Below are 11,032 nucleotides of genomic sequence, written 5' to 3'. Positions count from 1 at the left end.
CATTAAGGATATTGGCAACATATTCCACCCCGATACAAAGGTTACATTTTTGATCTTTTCTGTGCCCTGCTGTTTGCTTCGTTGCCTCTTACTCTAATGTTTTGATGCAACATCTTTGGGTCCATTGTTATTTTGTTTGTCTGCGTTCTTTCCTGTTCTCTCTTTGCTCTTCACCGCTGCTCCCAAACGCCTCCAGTGCAGTCAAAACGCAACGTGTCAGAAGTGGGATTTGAACCCACGCCTCCAATGGAGGCTGCGACCTAAACGCAGCGCCTTAGACCGCTCGGCCATCCTGACTGCCGGCGATATACTATCAATGCTAAGGAAATTATTCATTCTTTGTGAAAGTATTTGTGAGATTGTGGAAATGTCTGGAAGAGGAAAGACCAGCGGGAAAGCTCGGGCCAAGGCCAAGTCTCACTCCTCCCGGGCTGGACTGCAGTTCCCGGTGGGCCGTGTTCATAGGCTCCTGAGAAAGGGCAACTATGCTGAGCGTGTGGGTGCCGGAGCCCCGGTCTATCTGGCTGCTGTGCTCGAGTATCTGACCGCTGAAATCCTCGAGCTGGCCGGCAACGCGGCCCGGGACAACAAGAAGACCCACATCATCCCCAGACACCTGCAACTGCCCGTCCGCAACGACGAGGAGCTCAACAAGCTGCTGGGAGGGGTGACCATCGCTCAGGGCGGGGTGCTGCCGAATATCCAGGCCTTGCTGCTGCCCAAGAAAACCAGCACTCAGAGCTCCCAGAAAAAGTAAAGCGGCCAAAATGTCATCTAATAAACCAAAGGCTCTTTTCAGAGCCACCCACAGTCTCTGTGAAAGGACTGGTTACTGTCAGGAGGGAGTCAGTGATGGAGTTATTGTCACAGTGGATTGACCTGTTTCACATCTGTCCAGGTGTGTTTTCAGTTCCCTCTCTGGATTTCGCTCTGTTTCTCTGCTCACACATCTCCCCCTCCAGTTAAGTGAAGAACTGAACTACAGGGTGTAGAATCAACAATTTAATAAATCCCGCTGCATTCGATTTGATAAATCCCGAGATTATCCCGGTACATTAACGGGAACTGGTTCGGAGCTGATGAATTAATTTAATAATGGAAGTGTCCGGGTTAATTCTCTGTTTTTTATTTAGACAGTTTGAATTGTGTTTTTTTTTTCTCCGGTGATCTGAGCGCCGCTTCTCAATGAGAATCTGCTCCCAGAACAGAGTAAATGCAGGAAGAAAGAAGCCATTCTCGGGCTGTGTGTTTCTCTCCGAACCTGATCTGTTTCGACCGCACTGTTCCCAGAGGCCGGAATCAGTGAGAGTTGTGCACACACAGGAGCTGAGTCCACTGCAGCGCTTTAATATGTACCTTCTCCCCGGCCCTCCCTCTTCTCCGGACACAAAGTTGTTTGTTCCCCCGGCGGCGGGGTAGAGTCGGTGATTCTCTCCCCGCAGTGTCAGTGTCTGCAGCCCCGGGGAACTGGCGGTTTCTGTCAGAGTGACCGAGCTACCTGACAGGACTCTCCCCCTGAATTTGTGAACTGAGACTACACCGAACACATCTCCAGTTAGAGTGAGGGCCGGACATCCTTCTGTTTTATTACAGAGAGTGGGGAAAGGGCTGGGTGGAGGGGATGTCAGCGAGTCACCAGGGATCCTGGATTTACTCCAAATCATTTCCATGTGGAATCTGCAGGCGGGGCCGGGACAGGGATCATTTGATCAGGGGATCAGCTCTTTCCTGAGAGATGTGGGTGGCTCTGAGAAGAGCCTTTGTGTTCAGATGTTTACAAGTTTCCCGCGCTCTTTCACTTCTTTCCAGACCCTGCTTTCTGAGCCTTCGCTGCTTTCGGCTTGACCTTGCTCTTCCATGTCTGCAGTTTCTTCAGCGCCTTTCCGCCCGCCGCACTCTTGCCTTTTTTGACCTTCTTCGCAGCAGACTTTTTCTGAAGCGCTGCTTTCTTCACCGCCTTATTTGGCGTTGCCGCCGCCTTGCTCTTCATTTTCTTGGCTGTTACTTTCTTTGTTGTCACTTTCTTGGCTGCTGGTTTCTAACGAAGGATTTCTTGTCTGCTGGTTTCTTCACTAAAGATTTCTTGGCTGCTGATTTCTTCACTAAAGATTTCTTGTCTGCTGGTTTCTTCATGAAAGATTTCTTAGCTGCTGGTTTCTTCACTAAAGATTTCTTGTCTGCTGGTTTCTTCATGAAAGATTTCTTGTCTGCTAGTTTCTTCATGAAAGATTTCTTGTCTGCTGATTTCTTCACTAAAGATTTCTTGTCTGCTGGTTTCTTCATGAAAGATTTCTTGTCTGCTCGTTTCTTCATGAAAGATTTCTTGTCTGCTGGTTTCTTCATGAAAGATTTCTTGTCTGCTAGTTTCTTCATGAAAGATTTCTTGTCTGCTGATTTCTTCACTAAAGATTTCTTGTCTGCTGGTTTCTTCACTAAAGATTTCTTGTCTGCTAGTTTCTTCATGAAAGATTTCTTGTCTGCAGGTTCTTCATGAAAGATTTCTTGTCTGCTGGTTTCTTCACTAAAGATTTCTTGTCTGCTGGTTTCTTCATGAAAGATTTCTTGTCTACTGGTGTCTTCACTAAAGATTTCTTGGCTGCTGGTTTCTTCATGAAAGATTTCTTGTCTGCGAGTTTCTTCACTAAAGATTTCTTGTCTGCTGGTTTCTTCATGAAAGATTTCTTGTCTGCTAGTTTCTTCATGAAAGATTTCTTGTCTGCTAGTTTCTTCATGAAAGATTTCTTGTCTGCTGATTTCTTCACTAAAGATTTCTTAGCTGCTGGTTTCTTCACTAAAGATTTCTTGTCTGCTGGTTTCTTCATGTAAGATTTCTTGTCTGCTAGTTTCTTCATGAAAGATTTCTTGTCTGCTGATTTCTTCACTAAAGATTTCTTGTCTGCTGATTTCTTCACTAAAGATTTCTTCTCTGCTGGTTTCTTCATGAAAGATTTCTTGTCTACTGGTTTCTTCATGAAAGATTTCTTGTCTGCTGGTTTCTTCATGAAAGATTTCTTGTCTACTGGTGTCTTCACTAAAGATTTCTTGGCTGCTGATTTCTTCACTAAAGATTTCTTGTCTGCTGGTTTCTTCATGAAAGATTTCTTGTCTGCTAGTTTCTTCATGAAAGATTTCTTGTCTGCTGATTTCTTCACTAAAGATTTCTTCTCTGCTGATTTCTTCACTAAAGATTTCTTGTCTGCTGGTTTCTTCATGAAAGATTTCTTGTCTACTGGTTTCTTCATGAAAGATTTCTTGTCTGCTGGTTTCTTCATGAAAGATTTCTTGTCTACTGGTGTCTTCACTAAAGATGTCTTGGCTGCTGATTTCTTCACTAAAGATTTCTTGTCTACTGGTGTCTTCACTAAAGATTTCTTGGCTGCTGGTTTCTTCACTAAAGATTTCTTGTCTGCTGGTTTCTTCATGAAAGATTTCTTGTCTGCTAGTTTCTTCATGAATGATTTCTTGTCTGCTGGTTTCTTCACTAAAGATTTCTTATCTGCTGGTTTCTTCACTAAAGATTTCTTATCTGCTGGTGTCTTCGCTAAAGATTTCTTGGTTGCTGGTTTCTTCACTAAAGATTTCTTGTCTGCTGGTTTCTTCACTAAAGATATCTTGTCTGCTGGTTTCTTCACTAAAGATTTCTTAGCTGCTGGTTTCTTCACTAAAGACATCTTGTCTGCTGGTTTCGTCACTAAAGATTTCTTATCTGCTGGTTTCTTCACTAAAGATTTCTTATCTGCTGGTGTCTTCGCTAAAGATTTCTTGGTTGCTGGTTTCTTCACTAAAGATTTCTTGTCTGCTGGTTTCTTCACTAAAGATATCTTAGCTGCTGGTTTCTTCACTAAAGATTTCTTGTCTGCTGGTTTCTTCACTAAAGATTTCTTATCTGCTGGTGTCTTCGCTAAAGATTTCTTGGTTGCTGGTTTCTTCACTAAAGATTTCTTAGCTGCTGGTTTCTTCACTAAAGATTTCTTGTCTGCTAGTTTCTTCACCTTCTTTCCCACTTTTCCCTGGGTTTTCCTTCTTGCTGATTTTGAAGGAGCCGGAGGCTCCCTGTCCCTTGCTCTGCACCAGGGAGCCTTTGTTCACATTCCTCTTGATACTTTGCTTGATCTGGGTCCTGAGCTTCTCCACATCGACACCGCTGCTACCCAGAGCCTTCTTTATGGCGGCCAGGGACATCCCCTTGCGATCGCTGAAAGCCGGCACAATCTTGAGGATCTGTTCGCCCAACGGGAGACCGGCTGGCTTGTTCCGGGGAGCCGCCTTCTTCTTCTTGGGGGTCTTGACTTGGGCGGCGGCGGCGGCTGGAGGAGCCGTTTGGGCGGCTGCACTATCGGTCATGTCCGGGACTCTGCACAAATTCTCTCAGTCAATGTGAACTGGGTCAGAAATGAAGCCGGTGATGGTGGCACAGAGCAACTTCAAGGCAGAGAGAGGACGGGGCGGAGACAAGCTGCTGTCAGCTCCCGGCTCCTGCTGTCTCTCTGTGTTTCTCTCTCCTCACAAACTCTCCAATTCCATTGAAATTCAGAGACTCCAGACTTCCAGACTAGATCCTTCCTGTCTCTCACTCCAGTATGTTTGCTGTTGAAAAGCTTTCACTCGGATTGAGGACTCCATTTTCCATTTAACCTGGTTTTATTGCTGCACTGACCGCCCTCTCTCACCCCTCGCTGACATGTTCTCTACTTTTCAACTGAAATCTTGAAATTAAAAAAAAATGATCCCGAATTCCCACTTTGGGGCTGAGCAGGGAGCAGGGCGGTTCTTTGACTGGAAAATCATTTGATTTTACACAAGAATGACTCTGAAATCCGGCGATGAGAGCGGACCCACAAACACAGTGGCTTCAGACTAACCCGCCCTCCCCTTTAATACAATCTCTCTTCCACAATATTCACATCTGCATATTCACAGGACAAACTGTTCCCTGAATGTAGAGTTCCCAGGACAGGTTTTCCCCTCCGCTCAGTCTGTGCTGCGGATTCTCGGGGGTGAGTTGTATTTTCTCAGCTCAGTCAGTGTTAAACAGTCTGGGGCCGGCGCTCCGAATATTGTCTGTTAACCAGAGTCCGCTACAAGAGCCAATCACAGTTGTGACTTTTTTTATTCGTTCATGGGATTTGGGTGTGAGTCCAGAACCAGGGGTCATAATCTAAGGATACGGGGTAAACCTTTCAGGTTGTCCTTTCTCTCTCTGCCCCTCTCTCTCTGCCGACACCCACCCCCGGTCTCCTCTCTCCCTCTTACTCTCCTCTCTCTCTCTCTCCCTCTCTCTGACAGTTGCAGAGAGCGAGAACTCTCAGCTTTATGGTTAGTCTTTTTTTTAAAATCGCAGCCGTCAGTTTCACAGCTGACAGGTGCTTTGAGCAGAGACAGCACTTCCGAAACTCGGACAAGCTCGGGTTTTTCTGGAGGGCTTTTAAATGAAATCAGAACTGCCGGAAAGCTCCGAACTTGTCCGAGGTTCTGAAACGTTGTCTCTGCTCTCAGGACCTGTCAGCTGTGAAACTGACGGCTGCGATTTGATTGAAAGTCAGACTGGTCTGGAAGAAGAAGCCAATGGGAAATTTCTCATCCCTGAAATTATCAGTCACGGACCGAACTGTTTTAACGTGGACACTGGTGTCCATGTACAGACATGTTGCCAACCCCTGTTCTTCACACAGACTTACCAATCACACACTGATCAACGCCAACAAATAATATGACTTTTTTATTGAAGACTGACAATACTATATACAATTTACAGGAGAGTATTACAGGCACATCTTACCGGGGATCATCCCATCTCCTACTCTGTCACATACTGTATGACATCACTTCCTGAAGTGATGATGCACACACGAGTTACCAATTCCTTGAAACAAAGAGTAGGCATAAATGGGCCATTTTCTCATTGGCAGGATGTGACTGGTGGAGTGCCACAAGGATCAGTGCTTGGGGTTCAATTATTTACTATCTATATTAATGACATGGAGGAGGGGGCAGAGTGTAATATATCCAAATTTGCTGATGATACAAAAATAGGTAGGGCATGTTGTCATGAAGACATAAGGAATCTCCAAGGGGATATAGATAGGTTGAGTGAGTGGGCAAAAACTTGGCAGATGGAGTTTAATGTAGGAAAGTGTGAGGTCATACACTTTGGTAGGAAGAATCAAAATGCAGACTATTATATAGATAGACAGAGACTCCAAAAAAGAGGGATCTGGGTGTTCTTGTGATTGAAACACAAAAAGTTAGCATGCAGGTGCAGCAAGTAATTAAGAGGGCAAATGGAATTTTGGCCTTTATTGCTAGGGGGCTGGAGTTTAAAAATAGGGAAGTCTTGTTAAAGCTGTACAGGGTGTTGGTGAGGCCACACCTGGAGTGCTGTGTACAGTTTTGGTCCCCGTATTTAAGAAAGGATATATTGGCATTGGATACAGTCAAAAGAGATTCACTCGGCTGATTCCTGGGAGAAAGGGGTTGACTTATCAAGAATGGCTAACAAGTTAGGCCTTTATACATTAAAGTTTAGAAGAATAAGGGTGATCTTATTGAAATGTATAAGATTCTGAGGGGGCTTGACAGGGTAGATGTTTCCACTAGTGGGGGAATCTCAAACTAGGTGACATAGTTACAGAATAAGGGGACAGTCATTTAAAACTGAGATGCAAAGGAATTTCTTCTCTCAGAGGGTAGTGAATGTCTGGAATTCTCTACCCAGAGAGTTGTGGAGGCTAGATCACTGAAAGCATTTAAAGAGGAGGGAGATAGATTTTTGAAATATTGGGGAGTTGAGGGCTATGAGGAGCTGGCACGAAAGAGGAGTTGAGGTCTGGGGCAAATCATCCCTGATCTTATTAAATGGTGGGGCAGGCTTTGGGGACTGAATGGCCTACTCCTGCTCCTATTTCTTATGTTCTTATAAGGGGGCTACAAAGAGATGTAGATCGGTTAAGTGAGTGGGCAACAACCTGGCAAATGGAGTAAAATGTGGGAAAGTGTGAAATTGTCCACTTTGGCGGGAAGAATAAAAAAGAAGCATATTATCTAAATGGTGAGAGATTGCAGAGCCCTGAGATGCAGAGGGATCTGGGTGTCATCGTGTATGAATCGCACAAGGTTAGTATGCAGGTACAGCATGTAATTAGGAAAGCTAATAGAATGCTCGTGTTTATCGCGAGGGGAATTGAATACAAAAGTAGGGAGGTTATGCTTCAGCTATACAGGGCATTGGTAAGACCACATCTGGAGTACTGTCTGCAGAACTGGTCTCCTTATTTAAGGAAGGATGTGAATGCATTGGAGGCAGTTCAGAGAAGGTTTACTGGACAAATACCTGGAATGGTGGGCTGTCTTACAAGGAAAAATTGGACAGGCTTGGCTTGTATCCACCAGATTTTAGAAGAGTAAGAGGCAACTTGATTGAAACACATAAGATCCTGAGGGTCTTGACAGGGTGGATGTACAAAGGATGTTTCCTCTTGTGGGAGAATCTAAAATTAGGGGTCACTGTTTAAAAATATGGGGTCGCCCATTTAAGACAGAGATGAGGAGAATTTTTTTCTCTTAGAGGGTTGTGAGTCTTTGCAGTTCTCGTCCTCAAAACGCAGTGGAAGCAGAGTCTTTGAATATTTTTAAGGCAGATGTAGATAGATTCTTGATAAGCAAGGGGGTGGTCAGGGGTAGCTGGAAATGTGGGTCATCAGTTCAGCAATGAAATTATTGAATGGCGGAGCAGGCTGGAAGGGCCGAGTGGCCTACTCCTGCTCCTAATTCATATGTTCGTATGCTTGTATGTTTGTATAAAGCCCAAGATGCCATATATTTTACTACTACTCTCTCAATATGCCCTGCTACCTGCAAAGATCGATGCACATGCATCCCCAGGTCCCTCTGTCCCTGAACACTCTTTAGAACTGTACCATTAAGGATACATTGCCTCTCCCTATTCCTTCTGTCAAAATGCATCACCTCACACTTAACAGTATTAAATTCCATCCGTCACCTCTCTGCTCATTCTGCTAGCCTATCTATGTCCTATTGCAGGCGGTTCATATCATCCTCACTGTTTGCCTCACCTCCAAGTTTGGTATTGTCAGCAAATTTTGAGATTCTGTTCCGTATTCCAAGATCCACATATTTTATACATAGCAAGAAAAGCAGTGATCCCAGCACTGACCCTCGGGGAACACCACTGTCGAACATCCCCTAGTCTGAAAAGAAACCATTTACTACAACTTGCTTGTTTCTGCCCTTAATCCAATTTTTTAACCAATTGGACACTGACCCTCCTATTCCATGAGCCTCAATTTTGTTAACCAGCCTTTTATGTGATACCTTATCAAATGCTTTCGTAAAATCCATAGAAACAACATCCACTGCATTTCCTTCATCAAACTTCTCTGCTCCTTCATCAAAAAATTCAATTAGATTAGTGAAGCATGATCTGCCTTTTACAAATCCATGCTGGATATCCTTAATTAACTCAAACCTCTCTAAATGTCCATTGATATTTTCCCTGATTATCATTTCTGAAACCTTACCCAGCATTGATCTTAAATTAACTGGCATGGAGTTGCTTGGACTGTCCTTACACCCTTTCTTGAATAAGGGTGTCATTTGCCACTCTCCAATCCCCTTATCCAGGGAAGATTGGAAGATTATGGCAAGCCCTTCCTGGAGGAGTCTGGACATGCAAGGACTCAACTACCAGCAAGCGTATAAAGCAAGACCCAGGCTCAGGGCCTTCAGTTACCCCTGGAGGGGAGTCGGAGAGGCAGCGGATCCTGTGAGGAACCACAGTTCAGGAAAGATGAGAAGGTCATTGTGAGGGGACAGAGGAGATTAAGTTCAAGGTTTCCCAGCTTATAAGCAAGTGCAGAGACAAGGAACGGTGCTGGGGCAAATTATAGGAAGCTGTGATCGGTTGGAAGGCAGGAGTGATTAAATGACAGAAGAGATGATGGTGCAAGGCAAAAGTCAGGGAAACAACAAGTAACCTTTGGCCGGCACAGATACCAGGAGTGGGGTTTGAACACACACAGACATATATTCATTGGATTTTAAGTCCAACACCTTAACCACTCAGCCCTCCTGGTTCATGAACCCGTTGCTGAAAATGAAATTTAATGTGATCCGGGTGACATCTGGCCTTTTACAATATACAATTATGACTCCTCTCCCATGCTAAATTGGACCCTTCATTACTTATGAACCTCAATTGGATCACCCCTCAGTCTAGGTTTCTCTAAGGTGTAGGGTCCCAACTCTTTTAGTCTAACTTGATAACGAAGATGTCTTACACTGGGAATTAGTTTAATGTCTCTCCTCTGTACCCTGTCAAAAGCCTCAATAGCACCCATCATGTGAGGAGACCAAGACTGGATACAATATTCCAAGTGAGGCCTGAGCAAGGTTTCATAAAAGGACAAATTCGGGACATCTCAGATACTGAAGGAGTCCGTGTCCAGAAGCAGCAAGACCTGGACAACATTCAGGCTTGGCCTGCTAAGTGGCAAGTAACATTCACACCACATAAGTACCAGGCAATGACCATCTCCAACAAGAGAGAATGTAACCATCTCCCTTTGACGTTCAACAGCATTACCATCGCTGAATCCCCCCCACCATCAACATCCTGGGGGTTACCATTGACAAAAGCTTAACTGGACCATTCATATAAATACTGTGGCACCAAAGGTAAAACAGACAGTGAGAATTCTGCAATGAATAATTCAGCTCTCGGCACGAGGTGAAATGCTCATTAGGAGAGCTGGAAAAATGGACTGGTCAGGTGTGCAGAAAAGTGGCAAATGGAATTCAACTTGGAGAAGTGTGAGGTGATGCCTTTGGTGAGGTCAAACACGGCAAAGGAATACACAATTAATGGGTGAATACTGAGAGGTCTAGAGGAAGTGAGGGACCTTGAAGTGAATGTCCACAGATCCCTGAAAGTAGCAGGACAGGTTGATAAGTTGGTTGAGAAGGCTTATGGAATCCTTTCCTTTATTCGCCGAGGTATCGAATATCAGAGCAGGGAGGTTATGCTGGAACTGTATCAATCATTAGTTAGGCCACAACTTCAGTTCTGTGTGCAGTTCTGGTCACCTCATTACAGAAAGGATGTAATTGCACTCGAGAGGTTACAAAGGAGATTTACGAGGATGTTGCCAGCTCTGGAAAAATGCAACGATGAGGAAAGATTGGATCGGCTGGGGTTGAATAGAGGAGGCTGAGGGGAGATTTGATTGAAATGTATAAAATTGTGAGGGGTCTGGATAGAGTGGATGGGAAGGGTCTATTTACCTTAGCAGGGAGGTCAATGACTAAGGGGCATAGATTTAAAGTGATTCGTTGAACGATTAGAGGGGAGATGAGGAAACTTTTTTCACCCAGAGGGTGCGAGGGGTCTGAAACTCACTGCCTATAAGGATAGTTGAGGCAGAAACCCTCAACTCATTTAAGAGGAGTCTGGATGTGCACAGCAAGTACCTGAACCTGCAGGGCTACGGTCCAAATGCTGGACAATGGGATTCCGCTGGGTTGCCCGATTTTTGGCCTTCCTGTGCTGTAAACTTTCTATGTTCAATGATTCTATGCAGAGACAATGGGCCGAATAGCCTCCTTCTGCACTGTAATAATTTTGTGATTTTTGACTCTCCAAAACTTGTCCACCATCTACAAGGCACAAGCCAGGATGAGTGCAGCTCCAACAATACTCTAGAAACTCGACACTGTTCAGGACAAAGCAGCTGCCTTGATTGTCACCCCATTCACCACCTTAAACATTCACTCCCTTCACCACTGACGCACAGTGGCAGTAGTGTGTACCATCTACCAGATGCACTGCTGCAACTCACCAAGGCTCCTTCAAAAACACCTTCCAAACCGAAGACCTCCACCACCTTGAAGGACAAGGGCTGCAGATGCATGGAAACACCACCATCTGCAAGTTCCCCTTCAAGTCACACACCATCTGATCTGCAACAATATCGCTGTTCATTCACTGATGTTGGGTCAAAATCCTGGATCTCCCTTC

The 11,032-nt window shown here is 44.8% G+C and overlaps 1 non-coding gene across 1 annotated transcript; it reads right to left on the bottom strand.

Annotated features, from left to right (window-relative positions):
- Nucleotides 1-214: 214 nt before the first annotated feature.
- trnal-uag (transfer RNA leucine (anticodon UAG)) lies at nt 215-297 on the bottom strand. Its single transcript has one exon. It is a non-coding gene; the product is annotated as a tRNA-Leu (tRNA).
- Between the last annotated feature and the right edge of the window lie 10,735 nt (nt 298-11,032).

This window comes from Heterodontus francisci, chromosome 35 (assembly GCF_036365525.1).
Source record: "Heterodontus francisci isolate sHetFra1 chromosome 35, sHetFra1.hap1, whole genome shotgun sequence".
NCBI lineage: Eukaryota > Metazoa > Chordata > Chondrichthyes > Heterodontiformes > Heterodontidae > Heterodontus > Heterodontus francisci.
This window is presented reverse-complemented; position numbering and strand designations above follow the sequence as displayed.